We start from the raw sequence: 25,089 nt of genomic DNA on the forward strand, positions 1-25,089 counted from the left end.
GCCTATAGGCCTATAATAATATGTGTCACTGTTGCTGCACGTTTCACCCACCTTGTGGTGACCTGCCCTTCACTGTCATTCAATCATCTCAAATGTTAAAGAGGGCGTTGCATTGACTATACTGCGACCACGTCTTACTGTTACACTGAAAACGAAATAATAACCCAGGCTACATTATTTATTTTAAATTCAATTTGTACTACCCCCCTAATATTTCCCGGCCGAATCCTCTTCCAACGTCCGACCGCGGGCCACTCTAGAAATACAGGTGCTCTAATTTCTGACGATCGCTCCAAGCCCCACTCCTCTCCTCTCCACAACACCCCGGATGTAAGCCTGCACACAGCGGTTGCTCCATACCGTATCGTACGGCGCAGCTCAGTAGCACCACCGAGAGACATTAACATGGCGCTGACAGCCACATAACGGTACCCACTATAATAATCCTAATAACTAGACCAAATACAGCGGCGGGACATGTGAGCGGGTCAACCTCAAGACAGCAGGTAGGTGCAGTTCTAGTATTCGAGAAGCGCTCTGCGATGTGCCATTTTGTGAAATATGTCATGCAGAAAACCGCTCTCTTTAATAGCGAAATAAGGGTTAGCTCCGTTCCTCCCAGTTAATAACCTAGGCTGATAGTTCTACAGTTAAACACCACGGGCACTGATAGCCGTTTGTTCTTCTCTACAAGCCAGTCGGGAATAGTCTACATATGTCGTTGGGAGCGAGCGTATGTTACTGTATCATGGCTACAGTCTGTGGGGTTGAATACGTGCTTACAACCGCTGTCCTTGGTGTTGAAACGGGGTGCGCACCTCGATGCGAAATGCTGTCTGCATTGTGTAGCCTAAATAGACGATGGTCAGTGGCTGCATTTGTGGTGAAGCGTTCAATCAATGGAGTCTTAACGAACGCGGATGTGTGTTTGTTGCCAGGGGGTCATATTCATAAGCAGTGTTTGACATGATCCTTGATGCCATTAAGGATGTCATTTCACCCGACGGACCGTGTAGGCTATGTATGATGATTGTGGTGACGGAGATGAGAGTACAGCAGGCTACAGTAGGCGGTTTGGTTGAACAGATGGTGAGTTCAATGTTTCTCCAGGATTAGAAGGTGATTGGAGGGAGAATTAAAAGTGGTATGCTGCTGGGGTCTAGCTCTTAGCCTAATCCTGCTATAAAGAACTGGATAGAAGGCTAATTTACATAGGAACCGAATGTAGCCTATTCCTCTTGAGTGTCATTGGCACATAGTAATGTTGCAAATCAATGACAGGTAGGCCTAAATAATAATAATAATAATAATAATAATAATAATAATGTAATTACATTGTAATAGTCATTTTTATTTATTTGACCAGTTTTAGTGTGTAGATATGTATGTATGTGTTCATGCAGCTATTTTGGTGTGACTGTTTTAAACTGATGTCATGTGCCTCATCTTCAGGAGAAGGCCTTGATTCAATAACACTACTACTACAGTGGCACCATTCTCTCTTTCTGTACCCATCCCTGTCCCTGTCCAACTGTCCCCAACACAACCCGGGGCAGAGGCATCTGACCTCCTAGAGTGTGCGGCTCTCTTTTATTTTTCAAGTGTTCTACTCCGCTAGCCAGCACCTCACCTGAACAGGTGTGCGTTTCTTTCTCCTTCAGATTAGCTGGAGTAGAGACCCCCAGGCTAGGCCACTCGCGCTATATATACAAAAATATGTTGACAACCCTTCAAGTTAGTGGATTCGGCTATTTATGCCACACCCGTTGCTGACAAGTGTGTAAAATCGAGCACACAGCCATGCAATCTCCATAGACAAACATTGGCAGTAGAATGGCCTTTACTGAGGGCCTCCCGAGTGACGCAGCGGTCTAAAGCACTGCATCGCTACAGACCTGGGTTCGATCCCAGGCTGTGTCACAACCGGCCGTGACGGGGAGTCCCATAAGGCGGCGCAAAGTTGGCCTCGCGTCGTCCGGGTTAGGGGAGGGGAGGGCGCTGAAGCGACTCTTTGTGGTGGGCCGGGTGCCTGCAGGCTGACTTCGGTCATCAGTTGAAGTGTGTTTCCTCCGACACATTGGTGCAGCTGGCTTACAGGTTAAGCAGGCGGGTGTTAAGAAGCGCGGTTTGGCGGGTCATGTTTCGGAGAAAGCATGACTCGACCTTCACCTCTCCCAAGCCCATTGGGGAGCTGCAGCGATGAGACAAGAGGGAGTAAAACACAAAAATAAATAAATGAAATAATTGCCTTACTGAAGCGCTCAGTGACTTTCAACGTGCCACTATCATAGGAGGCCACCTTTACAACAAGTCAGTTCATCACATTTCTGCCCTGCTAGAGCTGCTCGGTCAACAGTAAGCGCTGTTATTGTGAAGTGGAAATGTCTAGGAGCAACAACGGCTCAGCCGCGAAGTGGTAGGCCACATAAGCTCACAGAACAGGACAGTCGACTGCTGAAGCGCATAACGCGTAAAAATGGTCCTTCTTTGGTTGCAACTCTCACTACCGAGTTCCAAAGGGCCTCTGGAAGAAACGTCAGCACAAGAACTGTTCGCAGGGAGCTTCATGAAACGGGTTTCCATGGCCGAGCAGCCGCTCACAAGCCTAAGATCACCATGCGCAATGCCAAGCGTCGGCTGGAGTGTCATTGGACTCTGGAGCAGTGGTAACACGTTCTCTGGAGTGATGAATCCCACTTCACTATTTTGCAGTCCATTGGACAAATCTTGGTTTGTTGGATTCCAGGAGAACGCCACCTGCCCCAATTCATAGTGCTAACTATAAAGTTTGGTGGTGGAGGACTAATGGTCTGGGGCTGTTTTTCATGGTTCGGGCTAGGCCCCTTAGTTCCAGTAAAGGGAAATCTTAACGCTACAGCATACAATGATATTCTAGACGATTCTGTGCTTCCAACTTTGTGGCAACAGTTTGGGGAAGGCCCTTTCCTGTTTCAGCATGACAACGCCCATGTGCACAAAGCGAGGGCAGAAATGGTTTGTCGAGATCGGTGTGGAAGAACTTGACTGGCCTGAACAGAGCCCTGACTTCAACCCCATCGAACACTTTTGGGATGAATTGCAACGCCGACTGCGAGCCAGGCATAATTGTCCAACATCAGAGCCCACAGCAATGTTCCAACATCTAGTGGAAAGCCTTCCCAGAAGAGCAGAGGCTGTTATAGCAGCAACTCCATATTAATGCTCATGATTTTGAAATGGGATGTTCGATAAGCACTTTTGGCCATGTAGTGTAAAATAACGTACACACAAACACACGCACAGTCGCTGGTTATCCGGTCGCTAATGTATTCAGCAGCGAGCACAACAGCTTTGCATAATGATCAAAGCTAGAGTGTGCTCTGCATGCAGTAGCCCTAATAATAACCTTTGAAGTTTTCAGAACACTCATTCCACTAATATTAGACTCTAATACTACAATAGTGTAGGCATAGGCCGATAGTATAGACCTGTTTATGTGTGTCTTGCAGTGGTAGTATAGGGCCTTGGAAAATGAATACACATGAATTGCTATATTTGGCCTGTGGCTATACTAGGCTATCATGGTGTATGCATGCCTTAAGGATGTGTCTCTGAAATATTCATGGACTTCACGTTGTGAAAGACCACTCATCCAGTTGCTTCTTTCACAATTACTTTGTATGTCTGTAGCATCTTTATCACTGTTGATACAGTAGGAGGGGAGATTACAGTGTTGTTTCATATGTAGTAATCGTGGGAATATTTTTTGAATGGTTCATTTTGTGTGTGTGTGTGTGTGTGTGTGTGTGTGCGCGCGTGTATGTGTGTGTGTGTGTGTGTGTGTGTGTGTGTGTGTGTGTACGCCTCTGTAAGACTGGAAGTTTGAACCCAGTGTGTCTGGGAGACAGAGATCGATTCTGATGATGGAGGGAAAGATTGGAGTTGCATGTAAATGAACTAGACCCAGATAGAGGGGAGGAGGCAGAAAGGAGAGGGAGAGAGAGGAAGAAGAGAGGAGACAAGGGTAACACCGAGGAGTAGAGAGGAGGAGGACAGAAGGATGAGAAGATGAGCAGAGAGGCCTGTCTGGTGAGAGAGGACAGAGTGAGTGCGACAGACACGTCTTCATAGGTCACAGATTTGCATATCTGTGTTTCACTGTGCTTGTGCTTTTTCAGCATGGCCCTCTGTGTGTGTGTGTGTGTGTGTGTGTGTGTGTGTGTGTGTGTGTGTGTGTGTGTGTGTGTGTGTGTGTGTGTGTGTGTGTGTGTGTGTGTGTGTGTGTGTGTGTGTGTGTGTGTGCGTGTGTGTGTGTGTGTCATGACTCGGTATGTGTGTGTGTCATTACTCGGTGTGTGGGTGTGGGTGCATGGCATGATTCGGTGTGTGGGTGTGTCGCATGACTCGGTGTGTGTGCCATGACTCGGTGTGTGTGTGTGTTCTGCATGACTCAGGGGGCTGTAGCAATGCAAATGTCACGTTGGGTTGGACCATGTCTGTCCCTCTACCCAGCCAGCCAGCCAGCCAGCCGGAGGAGAGCTCCACTCAACAGTAACCTAGTTATTCCCTCTCCCCCCCGGGTAAGATTATAATTGGGAGAGGGTAAACTGATCCTATATATGTGCAATCTACTTTGATTCAACACTACTGTATTTGTGGCAGAGAAGACTACTGTCTTTGTAGCTCCAATGATTCAGTCGGTGGGGGTTGTATTGGGATCAGAGTGCACTGATGAGGGGAAGTGTGTGTGTTTATGTCTTTGAGAGTAAGATAAAAGTTGGAGATAAAAAGAGCAAGAGTGTGTGTGTGTGTGTGTGTGTGTGTGTGTGTGTGTGTGTGTGTGTCTCTCTGTGTGTGTGTGTGTGTGTGTGTGTGTGCCAGTGGGCTGGGCGTTGGGGGCTTAGCATCAGAGGGCAGTGATGAGAGGGCTATTGGAGCCTGAATACCAAGGGAGGCCCTCAGGCTATGCTGCTGCTGCCCTGAACTGGCATTACTGCTCTGCCACTCACTCCCTGTCCTAGGGAATTACTGTTTCAGAGTGTGTGTGTGTGTGTGTGTGTGTGTGTGTGTGTGTGTGTGTGTGTGTGTGTGTGTGTGTGTGTGTGTGTGTGTGCGTGTGTGCATGCGTGCTTGTGAGAGAGAGAGAGGGAGAGAGAGAGAGAGAGAGAAAGAGAGAGAGAGAAAGAGAGAGATAGAGTGTGTTTGCGTGTACATGTGTTTGTATGTGTGGTGTAGGCCTCACTCAAGTCTACCCAATCACTAAACCGTCTGGTAACGTGCGAGTGAGTAAGTGTGAGCGTAATTCCAGTGTAATCGCTATTAAAGCGATAGCCGTTTAGAAGGGGCAGGTTTAAAAAGACAATTGGTCTGGATGTTGTGTCTCGCCTCTGCAGTACTCCATAGCAGTTACATAGGAAATCCAGTGAAGCACAAAACTGACCGCTGCCTCGTGTTTTCATCAATCAAAACACCTTTGAAATCTAGAGTAAGAACACCTGCTGGGAAAGCCATTCAGGGATTTAAAAAACATCCAGGCCAGTATTCACAAAGCGTAGGACTAGGGGTGCTGATCTAGGATCAGTTTAGTCTTTTAAATCATAATGAAAAAGAGGGGAGCTGAACCTAGATCAGCACTCAATACTTTGTAAATATGGTCTTGGTCTGTGTTCCATTAGTCTGAATGGGGCTCTAAAGTTTAGGCCCAAATCTAAAGGTAAAACAGAGATGAAACTGAAATGATGATCTTTTTCAGGGAAACAGTAATGGTGTGTAATGCAGGTAGTTTTACTATGCAACATTCAAGACCATGTTAACCTACTCAGCTAAAGCCTAGCCCCTAGACATTATCTCTGGGAGCTAACACAAGTCTCAGGCAAGGTTACTTATCACACAAGCCAGCAGGCCTTTTGGGGGCCCTATGTGAGATTTGGTTGGGGGGCCCCCCATCTCATGGAAAAACATTATTGAAAGTGGAGAGAAAATGTTTAGTTTTAAAGTTAATTTTCTGTAAGTCTGCAAATCTTGCTATGGGACATTTTGCAGTTTTAAGGGCCCAGTGCAGTCAAAAACGTGATTTTATTGTGTTTTATATATATTTCCAAACTATGACTTTGGAAAAATACTATGAAATTGTGAACATTATGATAATGTCCTTTTAGTGTAAGAGCTGTTTGAAAAGGCCGCCTGAAATTTCTGCCTGTTTTGGTGGGTTGGAGTTTTGGCCTTCCATTGTGACATCAACATGCAGTAAATTTGTTAATAGACAAATAAGAAAGAGAGTTCCAAACCTCTTTGCCAATAACAGCCCATTTTCAGTAGTCCCCTCTCCATTCAGACCACTCCCAGACAGTCCTAGCAAAATGATTGCTTAAGAAATTCCTCTTTGCTAAGAATCTATTTTTGACCATATTAATTTTAAAAAAATCACTGTACATTTTGCGATGGTGCGGAGAGAAAATGCTGCAATTTTCTAACACATTTCATGCAATTCTACTCATTTTGCCATGGGGCAGAGAGAACATTTTTTCTGTTTTTAAGCTAATTTCCTACAATTCTACACATTTTGTAATGACTTAGAATAGTTAGCTGACATGGCTAATTGAGTGACTATCAGTGACTGACATAAGAAGAAAAAACTGCTGATACACAAACAAATGTCGAAATTGCACCCGGTGTATTCTACTATTCTAACTCTCAATAGTAAGTTGAGGCCCCGACTGCGTCCCCCCCCCCCCCCCCCAAAAAAAAATAGGTAACACTTTACTTGACACCCAGAGTCATAACCATGTCATAACAGCAGACATAACTTGTCATAATCTGTCATAATATGGTCATAACACTGTCATAACACATATATTTACACCCGTTATGACATAAGAGTGTCAAAACCCACAAAACCTACCACACAAGGCAAAACATTCCATTATTACACCATAGCCTACTTGTCAACAGTATGTTTATGTTATATAGCATTTTCTGAAATTGACCATATTCAATTGTCATTGTAATTGCACACAAATGTATGTCAGACATGCACCTACCCCAGTGCTCTGTTGCTGATGACTGGGATGAATGCAGGAGCAGATTTCAGGAGCAGGACAAGACACACTTTTTTGACTGATGACTGACATAAGGACATGTAGATGATAGGCCTGGCTTATTTGACTATGTTGTCATAATGCTTCTTCCCAGTGTAAGCACATGGGTCATGACATGATTATGACCATATTATTCCAGGTTATTCCAGGTTATGACCATTTATGCCAGCTGTTATGACATGGACATGTCATAACATGTTAGTGGTGTCAAGTAAAGCGTTAACAAAAGAGGTTAATATATACACCAAACATCGGGACCACCCCCCCATTCGAACACCGGATGCGAGCCAGGCCTAATCACCTAACATCAGTACCCAACCTCATTAATGCTCTTGTGGCTGAATGGAAGCAAGTCCCGGCATCAATATTCCAACATTTAGTGGAAAGCCTTCCCAGAAGAGTGGGGCCTGTTATAGCAGCAAAGGGGGGACCAACTCCATATTAATGCCCATGATTTTGAGTTGAGATGTTTGACGAGCAGGTGTCCACATACTTTTGGTCATGTCGTGTGTGTATATATGTTTAAACAGTACCAGTCAAACGTTTGGACACACCTACTCATTCAAGGTTTTGTCTTTATTTGTATTATTTTATACATTGTAGAATAATAGTGAAGACATCAAAACTACGAAATAACACATATGGAATCATGTAGTAACCAAAAAAGTGTTAAACAAATCAAAATATATTTCAGATTTTTGATTCTTCAAAGTAGCCACCCTTTGCCTTGATGACAGCTTTGCACACTCTTGACATTCTCTCAACCAGCTTCATGAGGTAGTCACTTGGAATGCATTTCAATTAACAGGTGTGCCTTGTTAAAAGTCAATTTGTGGAATTTCTTTCCTTCTTAATGCATTTAAGCCAATCAGTTGTGTTGTGACAAGGTAGGGGTGGTATACAGAAGGTAGCCCTATTTGGTAAAAGACCAAGTCCATGTTAAAGCAAGAACACCTCAAATAAGCTAAGAGAAACAGCAGTCCATCATTACTTTAAGACATGAAGGTCAGTCAATCCGGAACATTTCAAGAACTTTGAAAGTTTCTTCAAGTGTAGTCGCAAAACCCATCAAGCGCTATGATGAAACTGGCTTTCATGAGGACCGCCACAGGAAAGGAAGACCCAGAGTTACATCTGCTGCAGAGGATAAGTTCATTAGAGTTACCAGCCTCAGAAATCAGCCATTAACTGCACCTCAGATTGCAGCCCAAATAAATATTTCACAGAGTTCAAGCAACATACACATCTCAACATCAACTGTTTAGAGGGGACAGCATGAATCAGCCCTTCATGGTCTAATTGCTGCAAGGAAACCACTACTACGGACACCAATAATAAGAAGAGACTTGCTTGGGCCAAGAAACACGAGCAATAGGCAGTAGACCGGTGGAAATCCGTCCTTTGGTCTGATGAGTCCAAATTTGCGATTTTTGGTTCCAACCGCCGTGTCTTTGTGAGATGCAGAGTAGGTGAATGGATGATCTCTGCATGTGTGGTTCCCACTGTGAATCATGGAGGAGGAGGTGTGATGGTGTGGGTGTGCTTTGCTGGTGACATTGTCTGTGATTTATTTAGAATTCAAGGCACACCCAGTATGGCTACCACAGCTTTCTGTAGTGATACGGCATCCCATCTAGTTTGCGCTTAGTGGGACTATCATTTGTTTTTCAACAGGACAATGACCCAAAACAGACCTCCAGGCTGTGTAAGGGCTGTTTGACCAAGAAGGAGAGTGATGGAGTGCTGCATCAGATGACCTGGCCTCCACTATCACTCAACCTCAACCCAGTTGAGATGGTTTGGGATGAGTTGGACCGCAGAGAGAAAAAAAGCAGCCAACAAATGTGGGAACTCCTTCAAGACTGTTGGAGAAGCATTCCAGGTGACTACCTCATGAAGCTGGTTGAGAGAATACCAAGAGTGGGTAAAGCTGTCATCAAGGCAAAGAATGGCTACTTTCAAGAATCAAAAATATATTTGGATTTGTTTAACACTTTTTTGGTTACTACATGATTCCATATGTGTTATTTCATATTATTGATGTCTTCACTATTATTCTACAATGCTTATGCCTGGAACCGGCCATGCACAAGCGTACAATAGATCCCTGAACCAACTTCGCTACACAGTCAAGGCACATCTTGACTACACTCTAGTCATAAAGGCCTTATTATACATATTATAATTTCCCATTTAAGTCTGTTCTTTAAATTAACTTCAAGCGTACTCCTCGCGTAGCAGTAGATTAGGGATCCTATAGGATCGTAGGCCAAGCCTTATGCACATCTAAATGCCAGGAGGTCTGCACAAGGCTATTGTAAGATATGCCTGGGCATTCTTACAGGAGTAATTAGAGGTTTCTATTGTTCACCTCTGGGAGACTTCTCTACCTTTCCTCTCCATACCTAATATACCCCAGGCAAGCAGATGGTACCATAGACGTCTTGACATGCTATATCTGCTGCCGCTAAACACCATCCTGGGTGAATAGCTGTGATATTTAGCGTTCCATGATGGCGACATTGCTTTGCCACAGAACACGTCTCTCTTATTCTCTCTCATTCTTTCTCTCGCTCTGTAACTCTCTCTCTCTTTCACTCTCTCTCTCTCTTTCTCCATTGATTTTTAATGAATACATTAACACTGAGTGAATTATCACCTAGTCTAGTTTAATACAGTGCGATGCTGTTGTTTGATATGCACTGTGTTGTAGGCCCTACTTGCGGAATAGAAGTTCCTGATAAGGTTTTACAAGATGCACCAAGGTCGTGCATCACAAATGCAGGTTGTTGCGATGCACCGCACCGTTTTGCACCCTGTTTCATGTCTAGGCCTACCCGTTTCACACTGAACATAGCAGAGTAAGCTCTAAAGACAAACAGGTCAGAGCAATTCCAGTCCAAGTGTTATGACCCCCACATAGCTGTCTGTACAAGCTGAACCCTAATGAGCATTTACAACAACATTAAAAAAAAATGTCCTGCGATCCTGGAGATTTAAAGTGACTCGTTAATTAGAGAACAGAAGTATGGCATGGGGGACGTCTTGTATCGTTGCAATGCCATCACTGAGTCAGCTGAACTCAAAGCTAATACATTTGAACAAACGTTTTATATTCCATTTCACATTGTACTAGTTCATAGAAATATCCCCAGATAATGGTGTATATTGGAGATAATGGAATAAATAGCCCAATCGGCCAATTAAGTAGGGGAAATGAGTTGGACTGAAAAGCAGCATGCAATTCTCTGGAGAGATGGAGGTTGACATCAGTGCCCTAGAACAACATTCAGTCATCCCCTTATCTTCTTCTTCCTCCTCCTCCTCTCCTCCATCCTCCTCCATCCTCTCCGCCTCTCTCCATACCATGATAGAGAACATTGTAGGAAAAGATGTCTAAAACTCTCCGCTCAGTGTATAACGCAGCATGCACATAGTTGGCTTGTCTGGTCAATCAAGTCTTGTATTTATTTTACACTGATCTGAGATCCAATTTGAGGCCAGCGAAGTGAAATATTTGTTGTGTCCTTCCAGCTCAGTTGTGTTTCTCTCTCCCTGTTCTTGGCATGAAGAGATACTTGAAGAGACTGAAGATGCACAGTCTACTACCACTCCGTAATACTGTCACATCACCAATGCTTAATCTTTACAACATGGTCCAAATGAGGATGTGGGCTTTGCGACAAACCTACTACACACTGCTAAGCAGTGGGCACAGTCGTTAATTCAACATCTATTCCACGTTGGCTCAACGTCGTTTCATTGAAATGACGTGGAAACAATGTTGATTCAACCAGCATGTGCCCAGTGGATACTGACCTTACATGACCCAGGCTGTGACAGTAGTATTCAAAGCCAACCATATCCCTTACCCTGACCTCACTGACAACCCCACAGCCTCTGTCACACTGCACTCATCCTCTTAGGAAACATCTGGTTGGTGCTAACCTTACATAAACAGTAGGCTTCATGAAAAGCCACACATTTGTTCAAAATAACATCCCAAACATTGGCAGCATCTCATAACTATAGGCATACATGTCAGCGTCCCAAACATTGGCAGCATCTCAAAATGACAGGCTGGTTGGCTACGTGTCGGCCGACATATGCAAGAGTCTAGAATTCCACTTATAAATGAGTCATTTGTTAGTTAAAAATAGATCTGGTCAGCGTGACACAAGACAGATAGCCTTCAGTATGCTAAGCTAATTATACTGAACGGAATGGATGGCTTTCTGGTTTGATATAGTTAGTTATACAATGATACATACATTGATTCATGCATGCTACAATGAACATGTTTTTTTTGTTATTTTCAACAGGGTCTTAATTCCGAGTCTGAATAGAATAGATAGTACTCTCTTCTATAATCATTATGCAATCACCAGCAAAACAGGGATGCTGTTCAAATGTCAGCTGACGTGTGATTATAAACAAAGACTGTTAACAAAGACCAGCACACAGAGATTAGAGAGGCTTTAGCAGACAGACCCTGATATCAGGAGACAGCATGACAATCCTAGAGATCCTTCCCACGTCAACCTTGACGAGCGTTTGCTGAGGATTTAGCAAACGTCCACCTGAGGATCTGCCTTATTGAGCCATTTATTTCCCGGGTTTGAAGGGTTCAAAATCAACTTGTCACTTACATCTTGCTGAATCGATTGCTTTCATTTGACTCCAGCAACAAGTTCATTCTCTTGCTTGGGCCTGACGTTTTTTCCCGGAACTGTTTGAAATGACCTGTCAAACACTCCTCGGTAATGGCTGAAATGGGCTCAATGGAATGCAAGCTAGCTAGTAGCTTTGTCTGGGATTTAAACGCATCATCTCAACCCTTACAGTACCAGTCAAAAGTATGGACACACCTACTCATTACAGGGGTTTTCTTTATTTTAGCTTGCCTCGGCCTGCTAACTGCTAGCTGCTAGCTGCCGGCTCCGGCCTGCTAACTGCTAGCTGCCGGCTCCGGCCTGATAACTGCTAGCTTACCTGCTCGGTACATTACTGTCCTGGTTAGTGATTACTGTCTTATTTCACTGTAGAGCCTCTAGCCCTGCTCAATATGCCTTAACCAACCATGTTGTTCCACCTCTTACATATGCGATGACATCACCTGGTTTAAACATCTCTAGAGACTATATCTCTCTCTTCATTACTCAATGCCTAGGTTTACCTCCAATGTACTCACATCCTACCTTACCTTTGTCTGTACACTATGCCTTGAATCTATGCTATCGTGCCCAGAAACCTGCTCCTTTTACTCTCTGTTCCGAACGTGCTAGACGGCCAGTTCGTATAGTCTTTAGCCGTACCCTTATCCTACTTCTCCTCTGTTCCTCTGGTGATGTGGAGGTTAATCCAGGTCCTGCAGTGGCTAGCTCCACTCCCAACCCCCAGGTGCTCTCATTTGTTGACTTCTGTAAACGTAAAAGCCTTGGTTTCATGCATGTTAACATTAGAAGCCTACTCCCTAAGTTTGTTCTGCTCACTGCTTTAGCACACTCTGCCAACCCAGATGTCTTAGCCGTGTCTGAATCCTGGCTTAGGAAAACCACCAAAAACCCTGAAATCTCCATTGCTAACTATAATGTTTTCTGCCAAGATAGAACTACCAATGGCGGCGGTGTTGCAATCTACTGCAAAGATAGCCTGTAGAGTTCTGTCCTACTATCCAGGTCTGTACCCAAACAATTTGAGCTTCTACTTCTAAAAATTCACCTTTCCAGAAACTGTTGCCGCTTGCCAAAGACCTCCCTCTGCCCCCGGCTGTGCCCTCGATACCATATGTGAATTGATTGCCCCCCATCTATCTTCTGAGCTCGTGCTACTAGGTGACCTAAACTGGGACATGCTTAACACCCCGGCCATCCTACAAACTAAGCTTGATGCCCCCAATCTCACACAAATTATCAATGAACCTATCAGGTACAACCCCAAATCAGTAAACATGGGCACCCTCATAGAGTTCTGGGACACTGTAAAGTCCATGGAGAATAAGAGCACCTCCTCCAAGCTGCCCACTGCTCTGAGGCTAGGAAACACTGTCACCACCGATAAATCCACTGTAATTGAGAATTTCAATAAGCATTTCTCTACGGCTGGCCATGCTTTCCACATGGCTACCCTTAACCCGGTCAACTGCCAGGCACCCCCCCACAGCAACCCGCCAAAGCCCCCACCATTTCTCCTCCTACCCAAATCCAGATAGCTGATGTTCTGAAAGAGTTGCAAAATCTGGACCCCTACAAATTAGCCGGGCTAGACAATCTGGACCCTCTGTTTCTAAAATTATCTGCCGAAATTGTTCAAATCAAATCAAATCAAATTTTATTTGTCACATACACATGGTTAGCAGATGTTAATGCGAGTGTAGCGAAATGCTTGTGCTTCTAGTTCCGACAATGCAGTAATAACAAGTAATCTAACTAACAATTCCAAAACTACTGTCTTGTACACAGTGTAAGGGGATAAAGAATATGTACATAAGGATATATGAATGAGTGATGGTACAGAGCAGCATAGGCAAGATACAGTAGATGGTATCGGGTACAGTATGTACAAATGAGATGAGTATGTAAACAAAGTGGCATAGTATAGTATAAAGTGGCTAGTGATACATGTATTACATAAGGATACCGTCGATGATATAGAGTACAGTATATACGTATGCATATGAGATGAATAATGTAGGGTAAGTAACATTTATATAAGGTAGCATTGTTTAAAGTGGCTAGTGATATATTTACATCATTTCCCATCAATTCCCATTATTAAAGTGGCTGGAGTTGAGTCAGTGTCAGTGTGTTGGCAGCAGCCACTCAGTGTTAGTGGTGGCTGTTTAACAGTCTGATGGCCTTGAGATAGAAGCTGTTTTTCAGTCTCTCGGTCCCAGCTTTGATGCACCTGTACTGACCTTGCCTTCTGGATGATAGCGGGGTGAACAGGCAGTGGCTCGGGTGGTTGATGTCCTTGATGATCTTTATGGCCTTCCTGTGACATCGGGTGGTGTAGGTGTCCTGGAGGGCAGGTAGTTTGCCCCCGGTGATGCGTTGTGCAGACCTCACTACCCTCTGGAGAGCCTTACGGTTGAGGGCGGTGCAGTTGCCATACCAGGCGGTGATACAGCCCGCCAGGATGCTCTCGATTGTGCATCTGTAGAAGTTTGTGAGTGCTTTTGGTGACAAGCCGAATTTCTTCAGCCTCCTGAGGTTGAAGAGGCGCTGCTGCGCCTTCTTCACGATGCTGTCTGTGTGAGTGGACCAATTCAGTTTGTCTGTGATGTGTATGCCGAGGAACTTAAAACTTGCTACCCTCTCCACTACTGTTCCATCGATGTGGATAGGGGGGTGTTCCCTCTGCTGTTTCCTGAAGTCCACAATCATCTCCTTAGTTTTGTTGACGTTGAGTGTGAGGTTGTTTTCCTGACACCACACTCCGAGGGCCCTCACCTCCTCCCTGTAGGCCGTCTCATCGTTGTTGGTAATCAAGCCTACCACTGTTGTGTCGTCCGCAAACTTGATGATTGAGTTGGAGGCGTGCGTGGCCACGCAGTCGTGGGTGAACAGGGAGTACAGGAGAGGGCTCAGAACGCAACCTTGTGGGGCCCCAGTGTTGAGGATCAGCGGGGAGGAGATGTTGTTGCCTACCCTCACCACCTGGGGGCGGCCCGTCAGGAAGTCCAGTACCCAGTTGCACAGGGCGGGGTCGAGACCCAGGGTCTCGAGCTTGATGACGAGCTTGGAGGGTACTATGGTGTTGAATGCCGAGCTGTAGTCGATGAACAGCATTCTCACATAGGTATTCCTCTTGTCCAGATGGGTTAGGGCAGTGTGCAGTGTGGTTGAGATTGCATCGTCTGTGGACCTATTAGGGCGGTAAGCAAATTGGAGTGGGTCTAGGGTGTCAGGTAGGGTGGAGGTGATATGGTCCTTGACTAGTCTCTCAAAGCACTTCATGATGACGGATGTGAGTGCTACGGGGCGGTAGTCATTTAGCTCAGTTACCTTAGCTTTCTTGGGAACAGGAACAATGGTGGCCCTCTTGAAGCATGTGGGAACAGCAGACTGGTATAGGGATTGATTGAATATGTCCGTAAACACACCGGCCAGCTGGTCTGCGCATGCCAGAAATTGTTGCAACCCCTATTACTAGCCTGTTCAACCTCTCTTTCGTATCATCTGAGATTCCCAAAGAGTGGAAAGCTTCCGCGGTCATCCCCCTCTTCAAAGGGGGTGACACTCTAGACCCAAACTGCTACAGACCTATATCTATCCTATTCTGTCTTTCTAAGGTCTTCGAAAACCAAGTTAACAAACAGATTACTGACCACTTCGAATCCCACCATACCTTCTCTGCTATGCAATCTGGTTTCAGAGCTGGTCATGGGTGCACCTCAGCCACGCTCAAGATTCTAAACGACACCATAACCGCCATCGATAAGAGACATTACTATGCAGCCGTATTCATTGACCTGGCCAAGGCTTTCGACTCTGCCAATCACAACATTCTTATTGGCAGACTCGACAGCCTTGGTTTCTCAAATGATTGCCTCGCCTGGTTTACCAACTACTTCTCTGATAGAGTTCAGTGTGTCAAATCGGAGGGCCTGTTGTCCGGACCTCTGACAGTCTCTATGGGTGTGCCACAGGGTACAATTCTCGGGCCGACTCTATTTTCTGTATACGTCAATGATGTTGCTATTGCTGCTGGTGATTCTCTGATCCACCTCTACGCAGACGACACCATTCTGTATACTTCTGGCCCCTCCTTGGACACTGTGTTAACTAACCTCCAGACGAGCTTTAATGCCATACAACTCTCCTTCCGTGGCCTCCAACTGCTCTTAAACGCAAGTAAAACTAAGAGCATGCTATTCAATCGATCACTGCCCGAACCTGCTCGCGCGTCCAGCATCACTACTCTGGACGGCTCTGAATTAGAGTACGTGGACAACTACAAATACCTGGGTGTCTGGTTAGACTGTAAACTCTCCTTCCAGACTCACATTACGCATCTCAAATCCAAAATTAGCTTCATACTCATCGCCAAACCCACTGGCTCCAAGTCTCTGCTAGGTAAAGCCTCAGCATCAGCTCACTGATCACCATAGCAGCACCCACTCGTAGCACGCGCTCCAGCAGGTATATCTCACTGGTCACCCCCAAAGCCAATTCCTCCTTTGGTCGTCTTTCCTTTCAGTTCTCAGCTGCCCATGACTGGAACGAATTGCAAAAATCTCTGAAGCTGGAGACCCACATCTCCCTCACTAGCTTTAAGCACCAGCTGTCAGAGCAGTTTACAGATCACTGCACCTGTACATAGCCCATCTGTAAACAGCCCATCTATCTACCTACCTCATCCCCATACTGGTATCTATTTATTTATTTATTTTGCTCCTTTGCACCCCAGTATCTCTACCTGCACATTCATCTTCTGCCGATCTACCATTCCAGTGTTCAATTGCTAGATTGTAATTACTGTTTTGTGTATTCCATGTGTAACTCTGTGTTGTTGTGTGTCGAATTGCTACGCTTTATCTTGGCCAGGTCGCAGTTGCAAATGAGATCTTGTCCTCAACTAGCCTACCTGGTTAAATAAAGGTGAAATAAATAAATAAATAAATGTAAAAGTTATACATTGTAGAATAATAGTGAACACATCGAAACTATGAAATAACACAAATGGAATCATGTAAAACAAATCAAAATATATTTTATATTTGAGAGTAGCCACCCTTTGCCTTGACGACAGCTTTGCACACTCTTGGAATTCTCTCAACCAGTTTCATGAGGTAGTCACCTGGAATGAATTTCAATTAACAGGTGTGCCTTGTTAAAATTTAATTTGTGGAATTTCTTTCCTTCTTAATGCGTTTGAGCCAATCAGTTGTGTTTGGACAAGGTAGATAGTCCTATTTGGTAAATGACCAAGTCCATATTATGGCAATAACAACTCAAATAAGCAAAGAGAAACAATCATTACTTTAAGTCATGTAGGTCAGGCAATCTTGGAAAATTTCAAGAACTTTCAAAGTTTCTTACAATGCAGTCGCAATAACCATCAAGCGCTATGATGAAACTGGCTCTCATGAGGACTGACACAGGAAAGGAAGACCCAGAGTTACCTCTGCTGCAGAGCATGAGTCAATTAGAGCTAGATTGCAGCCCAAATAAATGCTTCACAGTTCAAGTAACAGACACATCTCAACATCAACTGATCAGAGGAGACTGCATGAATCAGGCCTTCATGGTCGAATTGCTGCAAAGAAACCACTACTAAAGGACACCAATAAGAATAAGAGAATTGCTTGAGCCAAGAAACATGAGCAATGGATATTAGACCTGTGGAACTCTGTCCTTTGGTCTGATGAATCCAAATTTGAGATTTTTGGTTATAGCCGCCGTGTCTCAGTGAGACGCAGAGTTGGCGAACGGATGATTTCTGTATGTGTGGTTCCCACTGTGAAGCATGGAGGAGGAGGTGTGATGGTTTGGGGGTGCGTTGCTGGTGACACTGTCAGTGATTTATTTAGAATTCAAGGCAGACTTAACCAGCATGGCTACCACAGCATGTCTATGTGAGACGCAGAGTAGGTGAATGGATGATCTCCGCATGTGTGGTTCCCACCGTGAAGCATGGAGGAGGATTCTGCAGCGATACGCCATCCCATCTGTTTTGCGCTTAGTTGGACTATCATTGATTTTTCAACAGGACAATGACGCAACACACCTCCAGGCTGTGTATCGGCAATTTGACCAAGAGGGAGAGTGATGGAGTGCTGCATCAGATGACCTGGCCTCCATAATCACCCGGTTTTCAACCCAATTGAGATGGTTTGGGATGAGTTGGACCACAGAGTGAAGGAAAAGCAACCAATAAGTGCTCAGCATATGTGAGAACTCCTTCAAGACTGTTGGAAAAGCATTCCAGGTGAAACTGGTTGAGAGAATTGCAAAAATGTTCAAATCTGTCATCAATGCAAAGGGTAGCTACTTTGAAGAATCTAATATCTAAAATATTTGTTTAACCCTTTTTTGGTTACTACATGATTCCATATATGTTATTGCATAGGTGTGGTGTCTTTACTTTTATTCTACAATGTAGAAAATAGTCAAAATAAAGAAAAACCCTTGAATGAGTTGGTGTGTCCAAACTTTTAATTGGTACTGTACATTACAAGAAAAAAAAGAAATCAAATTTTTTTTGGATGGGTGTTAATTTTTTTGTGGACAAAATTTAGATTTTAATACAGTTGAAATGTTTACTAATTAGATTAGCTGAAATGAAAGCAACTTCTGAAAATGGTTCTAGGTTTTGAGGTCTGGTTTTGACTGATGTTGGGATCTATTGGTTCTAGGTAAGAGGTCTGGTGTTGGTGGTGTTGGGATCTCTTGGTTCTAGGTATGAGGTCTGGTGTTGGTGGTGTTGGGATCTCTTGGTTCTAGGTTTGGAGTCTGGTGTTGTCAGATCTCTTGGTTCTAGGTTTGGGGTTGTTGTTGGCTGGTGTTGGGATCCAAAGACAGCTCTATGGAGTGTCAGAGACGGCTCTATGGGGCATGGACCCCCCAGATATAATTTGTGCCTCCCCCAGCTTTGTTTCCCCATAATAAATGGTATATGAATTACAATGCCCGGTTTTGCCAATGTAGCGTTGTCTGGCCTGCCAGTGGCGCAGACCGGGACAGAGGCTATGCCAGGTGTGCACTCTGAGGAGGGGGAGGGATGGGGGGATGTAATAATGTAATATTTAGTAGTTACAATCCTAAAATGCATTCTGATTTGGCACCTAACCATGCAGTGTCATAAGGTACTGCCTTCATTACCTTGGTTAGAAAAGCTCATAGGATCCCACCCAGGGCGAGCTGAATAATTATAGCTGGCTAATCAGCATGGATATCCGAAAATGGCTGGGCACTGCCAAAAGCAAAAAAACGTCAGACCACCATGTTCGGTGCGATGCCGGCTCACCGGGTAGCCTGCTGTCTCGACCACCAAGGTTGAGGAGCCTAGCACCAAATGTAATACCCACCCATCCCCATACTGCCTGCTGATCAACAAGATCGAGAAGCACAAGGGCAATTTTACAACAAGCACCTGCACCTTCGTTACCCCAGTAACTTGCACCTGACGACCTGTTGGATCTAACCAAAACTGAACCAGTGGAAGCAGAGTTTATTGATTCTTGCTAAATTAAATCGCAACCACAGCCAGCAACAAAAAATGGACTCCACTCAGTGGTCTTCAAAGATACGACGGGCCTTTGTCAGCAATGCCAACTGTGCTGTTGGCACTGAAAAATGGATTTGGATGAACATTTGGGACATCTACAGCAATGAGCGAAAATTCCTTCTCCACGTATTCGGGGGAACACAGCCGCAGCATGTTACATCAACAAAAAGCCCAGCTGGTCCAGCTGGCATTTGAGAGGGCCCTGACAAGTACATTTAGCCAGGAAGGAGAATGGAAAAATAAACTTCACATGAGGTTCAACACAGCATGGAGGAGGCTGCAACTCGTCTAAATGGTAACCTACAACCTTTATGGACCTGGCCGCCGTGTCAAAATGTTTCATTCATTGGTTATCCTTCATGTAAGGCTACTGGTTCTTTGGACAATTTCTTTATGTAATTGGCTGGTGTTGGGATCTCTTTGTTCTAGGTTTGGCGTCTGGTGTTGGGATCTCTTTGTTCTAGGTTTGGTGTCTGGTGTTGGGATCTCTTTGTTCTAGGTTTGGCGTCTGGTGTTGGGATCTCTTTGTTATAGGTTTGGTGTCTGGGGTTGGGATCTCTTTGTTCTAGGTTTGGTGTCTGGTGTTGGGATCTCTTTGTTCTAGGTTTGGTGTCTGGTGTTGGGATCTCTTTGTTCTAGGTTTGGTGTCTGGTGTTGGGATCTCTTTGTTCTAGGTTTGGTGTCTGGTGTTGGGATCTCTTTGTTCTAGGTTTGGTGTCTGGTGTTGGGATCTCCTGGTTATGATAAAGGTTTGGGTCTCTCTCTATCTGGTGTCTCTGGTTTCAGATCATTGGCTACTTTTCTTGTGGGTCTACTGATATATATCCTAAGATTTGTAGACCGCTGGTTTATAGGGTCCTATTTAAGCTTAGTCGCTGGTGATGTTTGGGGACATCAGTGTTTAGTGCTAGCTGTGTCATCATAGCATTAGGTTAGCTGAAGGTTATCACTTCAAGTGTGTCGCTGCTAGTGTCAGTGGACCCAAGGCATAAAGATAGGATGACTTGCATTTGTTAGCATACCAATGACACTGTCTCTCATAACACTTAATTGAGACCAAGGAATTCTTCCCCTATAAACACTCCCTGCTCTCTCTTTCCTCTTTCTCCTCCCGCTGCTCGCTCTCTGCCCTCTTTCCTTTTGTCTCTCCTCTTCCCGTGCCCTCTCTCGATGTCACTCGCTCTCCCTCTCTCTCCCCTCCCTCTCTGTGCTCTGAGGGTATGAGAGATGCTGCATCCTCTGCTTCAGCTACAGCATCCCTCACATGGAGCTCTAGCTAGTCTAAATGTAGGGTGTTTTGTCCTCCTAACCATCACATACATGACCTTCTGTGTTTGTATATGTGTGTGTGTGTGTGGGGGGGGGATTCTTTAGACGGACAGGAGAGGAGAGGGTTAATTAGGTAATGATGGACATTTAAAATGCAGTCAATAGCTACTGAAGACACATGGGGAGGGAGCTGTACTGTAGCTAACATATTTATTTGTCTAGCACACACACAGATACATCCACCCTGGTACTCTAGAGATGCATGTACAAGCATAAAAGTCGATTTTGCAAAACAAGCACCACTACTGTGCATGCGTGCCAGTAAGTCAGTTTATTCTGAGCAGCTCAGAAACACACACACACACACACACACACACACACACACACACACACACACACACACACACACACACACACACACACACACACACACACACACACACACACACACACACACACACACACACTCACACACACACACACACACACACACACACACACTGGCAGGCCTCTAATGACGTGGTGTATGGCTGAGAGTACAGATGCACTGACTGAATAGATTAAAGACTTCATCCAATGACACAGCTGTGCTCTCTTTGAAGCAAAGGCATGAAACTGCATGAAATTACTACAAAAGAGGGAAGCTGAGTCTTTAGAGTGAGTCTTTAGAGCGTGTGTGTGTGTGTGTGTGTGTGAAGTGTGTGTGTGTGTGACTTTATCCCACTCTGCTGTGCAGAGGACTTGGACTTACCGATGCATGTGTAAAGCAAGGCATGAACCCACAGCCACAGAGCAGTGTGTTCAAATTTACTTTGCAGCTATTTGCCAAAGGCCAAAGCAATTGGTTATTAGAGCAGTGCTGTAAATGCAGCGCTTTTATTGCCATGGCTGTCTGGTGTGAAGGGATGGATGGGGATGGGACGGCCATGCCACAAATCATGTCAGGTTCCCTGTTGCTCCAGACCTCCAGACCAGAGTACACTGTCATCTGCCTTGTTACTGTAGATCGATGCTGTAATTCAGACCTAATGTCCCTAGTTGATGATGCCACTATTTCAGGGGAAGTTGCCACTAGATGCTAATCCTCCCCTTCTCCCCACCATAATGTATTGTGCTCTATAACGTGTTTATAAACTAATGTTATAAGTTGCTCCGTCTCCACGTCACTGTGCAACCTATGAATCTCGGCTGCTCTATAGACTTAACTCTTAGCTGCGCTAAATGTTTTGCATATAGATTGCCTTGCTGTATGTATACCACTGGTATAGTGATGTAGGGTTAGGGTCTTTTTGGAGGGGCTCCAAACCTCCAGCCTCTCTCTCCCTCTCTCTCTGGCTGTCTCTCTCTCAGCTATATGCAGTAGCAGAATCCACAGGACTGAGAGTATCCAGCTCCACAGTCCTAATTAAAGCTAATTTAACCTGTAGGTGTGTGAGTGTGCGCCTGTGTGTGTGCGCACACTTCTCTCCTTGTGGGTGTGTGTGTGTGTGTGTGTGTGTGTGTGTGTAGGATTAAAGGCAACATCCTACAGTGCTATGGAAAACAGGAGGATGCTAAAATATGGATGTGCATTGTGAATGCTTCCTTTGTTGTAAAGGCAATGACAAATGGCAAAACAAAATGGTGGATTTTTATGTACAGAAACGTTATGTGGCATAAAATTGTAATCCTTTTGATAATGGCAGTAATCTTTTGGGCTTGTTATACACAGTAAGCTCTATTGTTTTAAGAAACAAAATACATAATCACTTTATTCGTTTTCCTGCAGGATCAGGAAGCATATTTCTGGTGCATTATTTTTCTCAGCCTGGTCACTAGAAATAGCCGTTGATTACGGATGTTTGAATAGACAGTACCAGTCAAAAGTTTGGACACACCTACTCAATTCAAGGGTTTTTCTTTCTTTTTTACTATTTTCTACATTGTAGAATAATAGTGAAGACATCGAAACTATGAAATAACACATATGGAATCATGTAGTAACCAAAAAAGTGTAAATCAAATAAAAATATATTTATATTTTAGATTCTTCAATGTAGCCACCTTTTGCCTTGATGATAGCTTTGCACACTCTTGGCATTCTCTCAACCTGCTTCACCTGGAATGCTTTTCCAACAGTCTTGAAGGAGTTCCCACATATGCTGAGCACTTGTTGGCTGCTTTTCCTTCACTCTGTGGTCCAACTCATCCCAAACCATCTCAATTCGGTTGAGGTCGGGTGATTGTGGAGGCCAGGTCATCTGATGCAGCACTCCATCACTCTCCTTCTTGGTCAAATAGCCCTTACACAGCCTGGAGGTGTGTTGGGTCATTGTCCTGTTGAAAAACAAATGATAGTCCCACTAAGCGCAAACCAGATGGGATGGTGTATCGCTGCAGAATCCTCCTCCATGCTTCACGGCGGGAACCACACATGCGGAGATCATCCATTCACCTACTCTTCGTCTCACATAGACACGGCGGTTGGAACATAAATCTAAAATTTGAACTCATCAGACCAAAGGACATATTTCCACCGGTTTAATGTCCATTGCTCGTGTTTCTTGGCCCAAGCAAGTGTCTAATTCTTATTGGTGTCCTTTAGTGGTGGTTTCTTTGCAGAAGTTAAACCATGAATGCCTGATTCACACAGTCTCCCGTGAACAGTTGATGTTGAGATGTGTCTGTTACTTGAACGCTGTCAAGCACTTATTTGAGCTGAACTCTGTGGTGTAGTTAACTCTAACAATCTTATCCTCTGCAGCAGAGGTAACTCTGGGTCTTCCTTTCCTGTGGCAGTCCTCATAAGAGCCAGTTTGATAATAGCGCTTGATGGTTTTTGTGACTGCACTTGAAGAAACAAAGGCAAAGGGTGGCTACTTTGAAGTATCTCAACTATAAAATATATTTTGATTTGTTTAACACTTGTTTGGTTACTACATGATTCCACATGTGTCATAGTTTTGATGTCTTCACTATTAATTCTACAATATAGCAAATAGTCAAAATCAAGAAAAACCCTTGAATGAATAGGCGTGTCCAAACGTTTGACTGGTACTCTATGCCTTCCTTGGCGCATCCCATGTTCTACCCTCTTCAAGAGGCCTTTAAGATTGTACAACCCAACATATCGAGCGGTAGGAAATGTTGTCTACCAAAACTCTACTGTCAACAAAAACCATGACTGGTAAGAAGAGTGAATTCGATCTGCACTCAGATCTCCCAATAGTCATATCTATTGCCATGGATAACCCCTGAGGAACACTTCCATTCCTGTTTGCAATCCCCCAATAACCTATTTGAAACCCCAAAGCATTACATGATCTGGGTTCAAATACTATTTGAAATCATTTCACACACTTTAGCTGGGCTTGATTGAGCTTGCCTGGCGCAGTGGAACCAATAGAACATTTGCAAAGCTGCAAAACCCACCCATCTGGCACTTCAGTCTGACTGAACCAAACACCAAAAGAATGGAAAGATTTCAAATAGAATTTGAACCCAGATCTGCAGTTCATTATGAAAAAGGCATTCTGTGTGTGTGTGTTGTAATATGCGGTGTTATGAATGATTCCACTGTGGATAGGCGAGGCCTACTTCTCTGTTCTCCTATTATCCCTGCGAGCCACCTCATTTCCCCTTTCCTGATATATGTGTCACCACGTACTGCTTTGTAATTTACCATCTGCATAAGTGGACCGACCGCATTGGTGTGAGTGTGTGTGTCTGTTTGTGTGTGTGTGTCTGTGCGTGCGTGCCTACGTGTGCGTGTCTGTTTTGTAAATAGGTAATGGTTCCTAGAAGTGATGATTACTGTGGCTGTTATGGTTAACAACCAAGCAAGGTTGTTATGGGTGCTAGTGCTCTTGTCTCGTCAGTCTCCAATGTGTGTGTGTGTGTGTGTGTGTGTGTGTGTGTGTGTGTGTGTGTGCGTGTGTGTGTGTGTGTGTATTTATGTGTGTAAGCGATGTAGGCCAAGCGCTGTGAGCAGAATGCGAGTTGACGAGCGTCTCCTCAGGCGACCTAGCCAAGCAGATGGGGAAGGCTATACAGTATGTCATTAAGTTACGGTGTAAATAGCAGGATGCACTGGGTAACAAACAGAAAGATGGAGAGATGGAGAAAGTGGAGGAGAGGAGAGAAGAAGGGAAATAGAAAGAGAGTGGGAGAGGGCAAGCAGGAGAGAGCAGAAGCCTGGCGTTGCTAATTCGCCCAAAGTGAGACTGTGTAGCCTGTCTGGACACACACACACACACACACACATACACACACACACACACACACACACACACAGACACAGACACACACACACACACACACACACACACACACACACACACACACACACACACACACCTCTAATCCTGCTCCGCTTCCTTATCACAGCCATCAGTGGGTGAAGTCATGTGTACCGGTATGAGTCTGTATGAGTCTTTTTTCAGCCAGATCAGATCTGCTGATGAGCGCTTCTCTACTGGACATCCAGGATGAACTCACTCACTATCAGCCCATGGCCACACACCCACTGATCACC

General features: G+C 44.6%; 1 protein-coding gene across 2 annotated transcripts in view; it reads left to right on the forward strand.

Annotated features, from left to right (window-relative positions):
- Positions 1 to 365: 365 nt before the first annotated feature.
- LOC139415356 (serine/threonine-protein kinase PAK 5-like) overlaps positions 366 to 25,089 on the forward strand; it is a 117,323-nt gene continuing 92,599 nt past the window's right edge. For both annotated transcript variants that reach the window (XM_071163436.1, XM_071163438.1), the window contains exon 1: positions 366 to 506. The gene's annotated coding sequence lies outside the window, so the exon portion shown is untranslated. The remainder of the gene's footprint in view (positions 507 to 25,089) is intronic.

This window comes from Oncorhynchus clarkii, chromosome 8, assembly GCF_045791955.1.
Source record: "Oncorhynchus clarkii lewisi isolate Uvic-CL-2024 chromosome 8, UVic_Ocla_1.0, whole genome shotgun sequence".
Classification (NCBI taxonomy): domain Eukaryota; kingdom Metazoa; phylum Chordata; class Actinopteri; order Salmoniformes; family Salmonidae; genus Oncorhynchus; species Oncorhynchus clarkii.